This window comes from Marmota marmota, unplaced genomic scaffold (genome assembly GCF_001458135.2).
Source record: "Marmota marmota marmota unplaced genomic scaffold, marMar, whole genome shotgun sequence".
In the NCBI taxonomy this organism is placed as follows: domain Eukaryota; kingdom Metazoa; phylum Chordata; class Mammalia; order Rodentia; family Sciuridae; genus Marmota; species Marmota marmota.
Genome location: NW_026000026.1, coordinates 35,694,021 through 35,704,893, shown reverse-complemented (window position 1 = coordinate 35,704,893; position 10,873 = coordinate 35,694,021). Strand labels below are relative to the sequence as shown.

The 10,873-nt window shown below is 39.2% G+C and overlaps 1 long non-coding RNA gene across 2 annotated transcripts in view; it reads left to right on the top strand.

Moving 5' to 3' along the window:
- The first annotated feature begins 1,436 nt into the window (after positions 1-1,436).
- The window catches only part of LOC125619052, a 50,340-nt gene continuing 40,903 nt past the window's right edge, over positions 1,437-10,873 (top strand). The window contains exons 1-3 of one of the 2 annotated variants that reach the window (XR_007350525.1): positions 1,440-1,997; positions 2,076-2,271; positions 7,508-7,707. This is a non-coding gene — a long non-coding RNA (uncharacterized LOC125619052). Of the gene's footprint in view, positions 1,998-2,075; positions 2,272-7,507; positions 7,708-10,873 lie in introns of those variants that run through there. The other variant, XR_007350524.1, reaches the window with a different exon arrangement.

The following is a 10,873-nucleotide window of genomic DNA, read 5'->3' as shown; positions in this document are numbered from 1 at the left end:
ACTTCCAGCAAAGAGCTCATTAAGCTGCAGCAATTAATTTGTACATAGATGTGTTTAGATCTCAAGTTTATTTTTTCAAAGAATCTAAATTATACTCATAAATTCAGTCTCATCTGTTTGTAATGCCTATTTAGCAGTTCTAACATTTAATTCTGAGAAAATTGGAGAATCTATCTGCCTCTTCCAGAAATTTGTGGGAAACAGTTTGTAACATGCAAAGTATCTGATTTTCTCACAACCCTTGCAGATGCAGAGCCTCTGTTTGAGGGGGACAAGAAGAAAGCCCCCAGAACAAGGCAAAGCAGAGTTGGCATGAGCTCTCAACTGCTAGACTGGAAAGGCTGTTCCTGCAACCAATCACATCCCAAGTAGGCATTGTACCTCAGGAGGCAGTTTATGGAGCTAAAAGGAAATTCCACAACATCAGACAAAATTGAGGGACATTCCACCAAATAACTGGCCTGTATTCACCAAAACTATCATGAAAGACAAAAACTGAGAAACTCTTAAAGATTCAAAAAAACTAAAAATGTGTTAACTGAAGGTGGCATATGATCCAGGATTTACTTTTGCTATAAAGGATTGCTACAATTAGGAACTGAATGAAATCTATGAACTGAATAACAATACTATGGCAATGTTCATTTCCTGATTTTGATAGTAGTACTATTGTGATGTTAGAGAGTGTCCTTATTTTTAGGAAATATGCATTGAAATATTTGAAAGTAAAAAGACATCAAATCTGCAACTTATTCTCAAACAGGTATGGGAGAATATATTCATATGTATAATATAATATACACATATAAGTAGACATATAGATATAATTATATATAAATATTAAAATGTATTATATAATATGCATGAATATATAGACATGAAATAAAAAGAGAAAAAGGAAAGAAGGAAGGAAGAAATGGTAAAATACTGTATGCAAATGTGATATATATACAGGAATTGTTTGTGAGTGTGAAATTATAATAAAAAAAAATTAAAGGATTTTCTACCACATTGTATTAACTCTCAGTCATGTGTCCAGGTGTCATGATTTTCAGTCCTGAGGTCTTGAAATCTGTCTTTTCTTTTGTAATTGTCAGTTGAGTACCAATCAAGCAATGCTCCAAGTCTTCCCAGGTATGGGGTCTCCTCTTTGGAAAGGTCATAGCCTCTGGTTCTTCTTTGCTCAGATGGGTCCTAGTGGGAAGATAGAGTAGGCTTCTAGCCATTTCCAAAGGATAGGCCACTGTGAGTGTTCTGAACAGAGGATTTCTCATTCTGAAGGCATGAGCAATCCTCGACATTTTCACCCAAAATGTTGGCTGAGCCTGTTTAATTTGGCTTTCCTCAGCTTTATTCTGCTATGCTTGGATAACTGCGTAGATCTATTTACAGCTCTCCCTGTTGTCTGAGAATGTGGCTTTGACATAGTGTCATAAGCCATTTCCAACATGGTTGCTAATGATTTCTTTACCATATTGAGATGTACTTCTGGGCACCTCCCCTCCACTCCTCCTGAAGGCCATCTGTGTCATGGGACCTGAGCTGGTTCTCTTTATTCAAGCAACTCACCCAGACAGCCTCCCTTGGCCTTCCTTCCAGCAGCTATCGTGGTAAAATGCTTGACATGGCCCTGCTCAGGCTTGTCCATGTGCCAAAATCAACATGCAATACGTACTTCTGGGCTTTATAGAGCTGACCCCAAAATATCTATTTACCCAGATGTTGACATTCTCATGAGTAATGGGCAAAGTTCCTAGGACACACTGTTGGTGGCAAAGCAGAATTCAGAATTCAATTCAGAACTGTAGACTTCGACAGGGACTTAGAGATCATCAATTCCAACCATGTCATTTTAGGCTAAGAAAAAAGGGTGAATAACTTGCCTATCAGAACTAGGATTAGAACTCAGGTACTCTGTCTCCTGGATTTATTTCTTTCAACTCTACCAAAGGAATGATCTCACTTGGGTGAAACGGCCCCAGGAGGCTGAGTTTTAGGTGGGTCATGGTGAAGGCAGCGTCCCAAATACATATTTTGGGATTAGAGAGGACAACATTTCCAAATCCTTTTTTCAGAGTCCTACACGAAGAAACCTCAAACCCAGGATTCCAGCCAAAAACAATGATTCTCAAGTTCCTATGAAATCCTGGATGGATGTTGAACTGGGCAACGTACAAGCTGACTCCCGTGGCAGATGCAAGCCTCAACAGAGATCCAGGGCGGACACTTCAAAGGGAGTGGATGTGATCATGTGAGTCTGAGTCACACGAGGTAGGCCATTTGCTCCTAGCAACAGGATGAGTTCTTATATGAAAATATGGAGAGCGCTTCTGAGAAGTAAAACCAAACCTTATCCCCCTTGTAACCTGATTCACATGTACTTCACAGCTTCTAGAAAAGCTCACTGAGAAACTTCACACAGAAACTGCCAGGAAAGTATATGGAAAGGGGGATATTTTGCCCTGAAGCCTAGTATAAAACAGGACAAACAAAACTATTAACTCATTCGTCTGTGCACTCCTTCACTTCTCCATTCACACAACACTTGACCTCTATTTTGTAACAGATGTCACATGGGACATCTCACCTTCAAGGGAAGTTAGAGTTCTTGAGTTGGGGTTGTATTCAGAGGTAGAGCACTTGCCTAGCATATGTGAGGCACTGGGTTCAATTCTGAGCACCGCATGTAAATAATTAAAATAAAGGTCCTCCTACCAAAAAAAAAAAATTTTTTTTAAAAAGAAACTCAGAGTTCTAATCCCCATAATATAAAAAGAGATGCTGCAAACAATAGGTTAAAGACCACCATATTGAATTAGGACCAAAAGATATATGAATATATTATTACAGAGAAAAAAGAGAAGCTCACAGAAAAAGGAATGCAAAAGCTGGCTAACAATGAAATTAAGAGTAAAATACCATTTTTAGATATAAATCCACTGAAATTTAAAATATTGACAATATCCAGGGTCTAAAGGCTATGGAAAGACATGATCTTAACCAATACCGTGAGCCCTAGAAATATAAATTGAGATGTTTGACAGTAGCTATCAAAATGCTTAATGTATATACATTTGACACTGCTTTCACTTGCAGAAGCCTATCTTGACTGGACATAATTCCTTTTCTAATCATGCAGCATTCTTTACCCTTTCAAGTAATTGAAATAAGCATAACTCTAGGGAACCACTCCCTTCCCCGTCTGAAGTCCACCTCACTAGGGTAAATGTGCCTAGGCCTGGCCAAGACAAACATTGCATCCCACTAGCCACAATAATTGATATAGGAATAGGCCTGGGAGTCAATGTTACACAATTTGGGAACATTTTCCAGGGTTATTGAGAGAAAATTGCCCTCTGTGTTCCAATGGACTTGGAGTTTTAAAGATGGAAGTTTAGAGATACTGGTAGCTATTTTGCCACTGAAAAGGAAGGCCTATAAAATGGACCATCATGAGGACCACAGAGAAGATGTGACCAGGTTCCTATGATACCCCTTGAGCCCTTGGTAGCTGCCCCTAAAGCCAGACTCATCCTCTTAACAATTAAATTTGCTTTTTGCTTAAGCTAGTTTAGGTTGGGTCTTCTACTGCTTATAACTAAAAAGCCCAAACAGAAACATTCATCTACAGGATGACTAACACATGTGTACAAGATATATGTCATAGCAGAATTTTTAAATAGGAAAAATATCAGCTCTGTAAGTATTCACCAACAGAAAAAATATCTAAATAATTATAGTTCGTCTTATACTGTGATGTACAAAGTTTCGACTATGGAGAAAGCAAGCTACAGTACAATATGTATAATGTGAATTCACATGTGTGAAAAGACCTATCTAGGTATGTGTTCAATTTCATTTATCATTGTATATACACACTGGCAACTGCATTTACATTTGCATGTATACACACATATATGCACAAATATATATATGGAGATAGTTGTACTTTTTAAATGTGTAAAGAAAAAAATGTTGCAAGTACATATGCCAAACAGTGGTTACTTCTGGGAAGGAGAGTAGACCGAGATGAAAGGGAGAATATTTTATTCTCCCACATCATTTTAGATGTTTACAAAAAGGAACAGAAAGAGGAATCCAGACGCAAACAATGCCATATGCAAAGACAAGAGGATGCTGAAAGACAACACAGAAATGTTTTAGGTTAGAATTCCTCCAAAAGCTAATTCTGAAATAAAGATTCCAGTGTGAGTAGTTTGTTTGGAAGCTGATTCCAGGAAATACCAATAGGGAAGTGAGGAAGTAAGGTGATAAAGGAAGAAAGCAAATAAAGGTGCATCAGGCCCAAGCTACCAAGGAGAGTTACTGGAGCTTAAGTGTGCTGGGGAATTACGTGAAACAATTGAACACATGCCAGAGTAAACCCAAGAAAGGAGAGCAGTGAAATATGTAGATACCCATTCTTCCAGGGATTACTAACTCCATAGCACTTGAAGTCTTCCCAACGCATAGGCAGAGTGGGCTATGCTGGTCACAGAGAATATAAGGTGATGGCCACTGGAATTTGGGTCAGTGTGCATAAAATTGTTAAGCGTTGAGGGAATGAGCATAGGGCAAAGAGATCTTCTGCTTTGAATGTGTTCTTCTAAGATTGATAGGGAACTCAATATCAATGGGGAACAGATGGTGTTGGTAGAGGTAGGGAAAGAGATCTGGAAAGATCAGAGTAAGGCTGGGAGATTGGGATGATAAAGAAGTCTTTTCACCGTATTAAGAATTCTTGCCAGTGGGAAGCTACCAGCCTGTGTAAGTAGAGGAGTAATAAGATTCACGTTTTAGGAATTCATTTTAGAACAGCTGGTCTAATTGTGGAAATCTGGTTGTATTTGACACATGGATGTATAAACATTCACTACTGTGTGTGACACATGTAACACCCCTTCAACAAATATTTCTTGAACATCCACTATGAATATGTATAAGGCCCCATGAATATGCTTTTGATAATTTGTTGAAACATGAAGTTAGCAGTACAATCTCTTAATGAAATGTAGCTAACTCCAAAATCACCCTATTTTTTTTTGGGAGCGGGGGTGCTACACGGGATTGAACTCAGGGGCAGTTGACCACTGAGCCACATCCCCAGCCCTATTTTGTATTATTTAGAGACAGGGTCTCACTGAGTTACTTAGTGCTTCACTTTTGCTGAGGCTGGCTTTGAACTCACAATCCTACTGCCTCAGCCTCCCAAGCTTCTGGAATTACAGGTGAGCACCACGGTACCCTGGCTTTATAATCATCCTATTCTATATGAGGTCCCACGTCCTCTCTTAAGGGGAAGAACATAAGAAAGGAGCCACGGCTACATGGGGCTATGCTAGTCAAGGATGCCCGTCTTTTCCCCAGGATGAGTATTACACATGAGTACCATCCATCAGAATTAAAATTTTTAAATGTTGGTTTATAAAATGGAAATAGAGCACAAGCTGGAGACAAGTAAGACAACTGGGAAGGATTCTTGTTTTTCCAGTCATTCAAGAAAGAGATAGTGGTCTTGAACTCCAGTGGCATTTTCAAAAATTGAAGGAATATGAATCTGGACTAGTCATCCTCCATTCATTGCTTATCCTATTGAATCCCTTTTGCCCTTTCTGAGCCCAGGAGCCAGACCCCAATGTCCTACAGTACTGAACTCCTCTGTCCTCTGATTTTTTTTTTTTTTTGGGGGGGGGGGGGCGCGCGGGTCTGGCCTTTGCCAACAGGAAGTAGTGGCCCAAGATCAAAAGCTGGGAGGAGGCAGAGTGGTGGGAGCAACTCCTTCCCCTGCTCTTTTCACACCCACTCTCCTCACGTTCCACTATTCAGTCCCCATCAGACAGCCCCTCTTGCACTGCTCCAAGCTCACATACATAGCACTTGTGGAAGCTCCACTGCCACCCTTTGCGCCTGATTTCCTAGGGATGATCACAGCATGCTGCATTCGTCCCTAGGTCTTTTCCCACTCTTTCTTAGTGCCCTCATCCCTATTCTGTGAGCAGATCCTATATTAATCTCTTTCCATTCAGCCCTTTGAGTATTCAGCTTCCTTCAGGAACTATAATTTTTTATAGAGAATTAAATCTTTCAGAGCGTATAGACATCCTATCCATTGGATGTGTGCACGGGAGGTTGAGAAGACCAAGACAGAGACTCACGGTTTCTGGTTGGAACAGTAAGGCAGAGAGTTGGCAGTGTCAGGTATGAAGCCAGAATCTCACAGGAGTGAGGAGGTTGAGATGCTGTAGGAATAAAGAGTGGGTGGAGTCCCTCACAGGTGTATTATGGAAATGCAGCCACCAGAATAGAGGAGTTAGAGTGGGAGATGAGAAATGGCATCGGGGTTGTAGATAAGCTTGACACACTTCCATCTCTTTGTTTTTCCTGCCTCTGGTTCTCCCTTAGCCCCAACCTGTTCCTCTCCCTTCAACCCAGATTCCCCACATCCCACGTAAGCATACCTTCACAGCACAGTATCCCACGTTTCTAGACTTGACTTTTTCCATCACCACAAGTTTTCTAGTCTAATCCCTCAGAGGCCTGAATACTGTTTTCCAAAGTGATAGTTAACTCCTCTGACATACTCCTCCACCTAAAATAAAAGCAAACTCACATATTAACTGTTCCAAAAGACCTTTGAGAGAAGGGAGGGAAACAGAAAAAGGAAAGAGAGCAAAATGAATCTGAAATAATTTTCCTATGTACTTATATGAATACACCATAGTGAATCCCATCATTAGGTCCATCCATAAGAATGGTTTCCTAACTAGTATGAAATGTATTCCATGCTTGTATAATTATACCAAAATTAATTCTACTCTCATGTATAACTAGGAAGAACCAATAAAAAAAAAAGAGTATTTGTGCAGTTTCAAAGTACAGTGGCTGGACCACCAACTAGACAATGAAGTCCTTCTTTATCATAAGAGGCTTCTCCTCCTGAAGAGAAAAGAGAGTATTCTAGGGAGTACTCAGAAATTCAGGGTAAACATGGTCCATCTTCCTGAAACATCAGTTGCACTCCAAGCTTTGGGAATGGGTGATAGTCTTATATTAAATTAATCATGAATATATTATGGAAAGGATGCAAAATTCCTAGCAATTTTTAAGATAATATTTAAGCCTCCAAAGAATTCACTGCTAAAAAGTTTATGCTGAATTTGACCTGCTGGTCAAAGTGAGGGCACTTGGTGGGAAAGTTGAGCTAAATCAGTGTTTCTCCAAGGACTATTCCAAAGGCAGGAATTTCTGGACATTGAAGGACAAATATTTTAGAGCCAGCAAGTCTTATGATATTCCCATAAATCATGCCTCTTTGGCCCACCCAGACACCACAGACAACGCCTGGCCCTTTAGTGACAGTTCCTTGTTTAGCTGCCTTCCCTAACTTTGGAACTTGGTGCACAAAATACCTTTCCAATGATGTAAATCCACCATCTCCTACAAGCCTTCTTTAGGTTTTTCTGTGGCACACTATTTTAAGTAAAACACATTTGCTTTCTTCCTGCAGTGGACATATCCTGATTACCAGAAAAGTCTGCCAGGGGATGGAGGAAAAGTGCATACACCAACTTCTTGAAACATTTGGCACCTGCCACACTCACCAATAAATCTAAACCGGACAGCTTGACATTTCCTCAAACAAGACCCCACCTCTCAAAGAACACTTGTCCTAACATGAAAAACAATAAAAGCCCAGCTGATAGACTGCAAACCCTTTTCCCTTGTCTGACTGGTGAAGCAAAAAACAAATAATTGTTTGCTTGGGCAGTGATCTAAGCCATTCCACAGTCGGTAAAAGTTATAGAGCTGTTCAAGTGGCATCTGTAATACCTATGAGAATCTTCAAATTAGAAGAATTCATATGCTGTGTCAACCCTCAATTTTCTGAAACCTACCTGTCTAAAGAAAACTGCACTCTGCTCTTCTTGAGCATTGTACAATCTTGAATGAAGGCTCTGGGGCTTGTCCCATCCTTTTCTGCTTTGTAAAAACACAGTTGTCAGTTCCGGCTTTAGAAACAATTCAACTTATAAACAATTTAATGGAGCTTTCCTGTCTCCTCCTTTCCCCTTTAACGTGGAGCTTTCCTCAGTTTTTTTCAAAGAAGACCTTAGCTTCCCCATCAAGGCCTCACTCCCACAGACCCTCCTCCTCCTCTCTACTCAAAGGCTATCAAGTTCTTCCAAAAAGAAGGCAGAATATAGCAGAGCCTCTATCAGTTTCCCAGTCCACAGAACTGCCCCTTCAAAGAGCTGGAAATTTGGGTCTTGACAGCTCTGATCATATTCATTCCAGTTCAGCCACTTGGGGAATCCAGTAGGTCTTTGTGATGGCCAGGGAAGATAACCATCCCTTGGAACATTGTTCTAAAGAAAAAATGCATCCACAGTTCCAAGGGACTTTGGAGCAGAACATTTTCACATGATAGGATGTGATCTACACAATATGTTACAGACTTAATGCATGGTTTCTATGGACTCACAAGATTTCATGGGAGTTTCCTAGCGATGTCACCAAAAATTAATCTAGGGGCCTTTGGGAAAGGCTGGGAAGACCATTCACTTGCTTAAAAAGCATTATTAGCAAAGTCAGGGCCAAAAGTTCATTCCTTGAATTTGGTTTTTGTTATTTTGTAAAAGCATCAGAAATAGTCACATTGGAGGAAATTGTAACTGCCTTGGACTTTCATTTATTTCATGGCTTGATGTTATTTTAAATTCTATATGGAGAAACCAAGCTTAAATCTTTTTAGCAATATTAAACAGATCTTGATGCTCAACAGAGAGGAAAAATATTAATAGTTGTATCGATGCTAGCCTTGGTTTTGGCACTAACTGGCTAATATCCCGAATGTACATTTTCTCATGAATTGAGATTGTCTAAGGATCTCTTCCAGTTTTAACATTTCATTATGCCTGTTATTTCTCCCTGTCTTCATGAATGTTTCTGCAATGGACTTTGTTTCCCTGGATTAATTTGTACCAATACCTTCGTGGTTTAATTATAAACACAATATGCCTCCTACTTCCATGAATTGGCTTTTCCAGATAATATGGAGCAGCAGATAATATGGAGGATCTCAGCAGATTCTATTTACAACCTCAGTACATATCATTTGCAAAACCACCCTAAGATCATTCAGAGACTACTGTTAAAATTTACAATATTCCATCATTACCCTAAGTAAACGTATGAAGACACAAAGGATGTGACTCTACTTTGTGTACAACTGAGATATGAAAAATTGTGCTCTATATGTGTAATATGAATTGTAATGCATTCTGTTATCATATATAACAAGTTAAAAATTTTTAAAAAGCATTTAAATTTACAATATTTAAGTTAGACACTATTGAATTCCATCTACCAAATACCAAACAGTTAGAAAATTTTCCTCAAAATTCATTACATTTCAACACACTTTACTGTTCACATTAACTTAAATGAAGTGGGTAGCAAGACACACTAGATTATGAAAATATCACAAAACTCTGTCAGTTTATGTAAAAGAAAAAAATTGAGTAAATGTTTTCTTCTCTGTGTTGTGTATCCCACTCCCATGTACACACACAAACACACTTGCACTCACCATCCCTCCTATGTGTATCAAAGGTTTCCTTTTAACAGTCAATGCACACTGAGCATAAACCAAGTCTTACTTTGCAGAAAGTCCTTGATTCCAAGGAACTTTAAATAAAACCACTTGCTAAGTCAAAACAGCTTTCATGATCTTTGAAACCAGATTTTTAAAAATGAGTCTGCTTACTATGGGTCAAATGGGCCTATGGGTCAAATCTGGCTTAACTCCTGTTTATGTATACCTACAAGCTCAAAATGGTCTTGACATTTTCAAATAATTGGAATGCAACACCTACTTGCTTCTATATTTTTTCATATCTACTTTCAGACTATTACACATAAGTCAAGAAATTGTAACAAGACTGTATGGCCCACAACTGAAATATTTACTATCTGGCTATTTACAGGGAGAAAAAAATGTGTGCTAACCCATGAAATAGACTTATACTTTGATTCTGCCTCTTAATATTTATGGAATTAAGTGAGTCCCTCACCATCTGTAAGCTCAGTTTTCTCTTTCCAAATTATGATGATATCCAACTTGTAAGTGATTAGATTGAGGCTTGGCCCCACATACATTGGTTCCCTTCTCTTTCTTCATGTAGCTGTCAGAGGCATTGGGCCAGCAGATGTTGGCAAAGTTCTATCTTGCAAAGAGGGCAAACCACATCATATCTTGGTTACAAGAACCAGTACTGGGCTTCTGGGTCTGTTTTATTAAGTAATGTTTGGCCAATACCTGGATTTTTTGTTATTTTCCTTTTAGCAGAGGTGAAAGTGGATATTAAAGAAATTGCATCTACCACTTTTTTTAGTTGACTCCTGGGAAACTCTGGACCACAAGGAAAGTGTATTTTAGTTATTCAACTGATAAACTATATAAAGGTAGTATTAAGATTTTGAGGGTTCAGACATCTCTCTCCATGGAATTTGGAATTATTTATTCAGCATGCAATTACTTCAAAGCATAACAACTCCAAATAAGAACCCCAAATCACAAAGCCCTTTGAGACTTCTCAGCTGTTCACTGAACCTCTGCCCACTTCATTCAAAAACCATTTTACCACTAAGTCAATTCAACATGGAAAACCATAGTCTGAAACCAGTCAAGCAGATGATTCCTACCTCAGAAGGAAACCACTGTGTTTAGAGAAGTCTGAGTACAAAGTTGGGTACTTTCTACCTAACTGGGAGCCGGGTATGCTTTTGTGGAATGAACTTTGGAAGTAAGCAAGCCTATGTTCAGATATCCAAATGACATTGCCCATCTGGCTCTCAGTTTCAGTCACCCTAT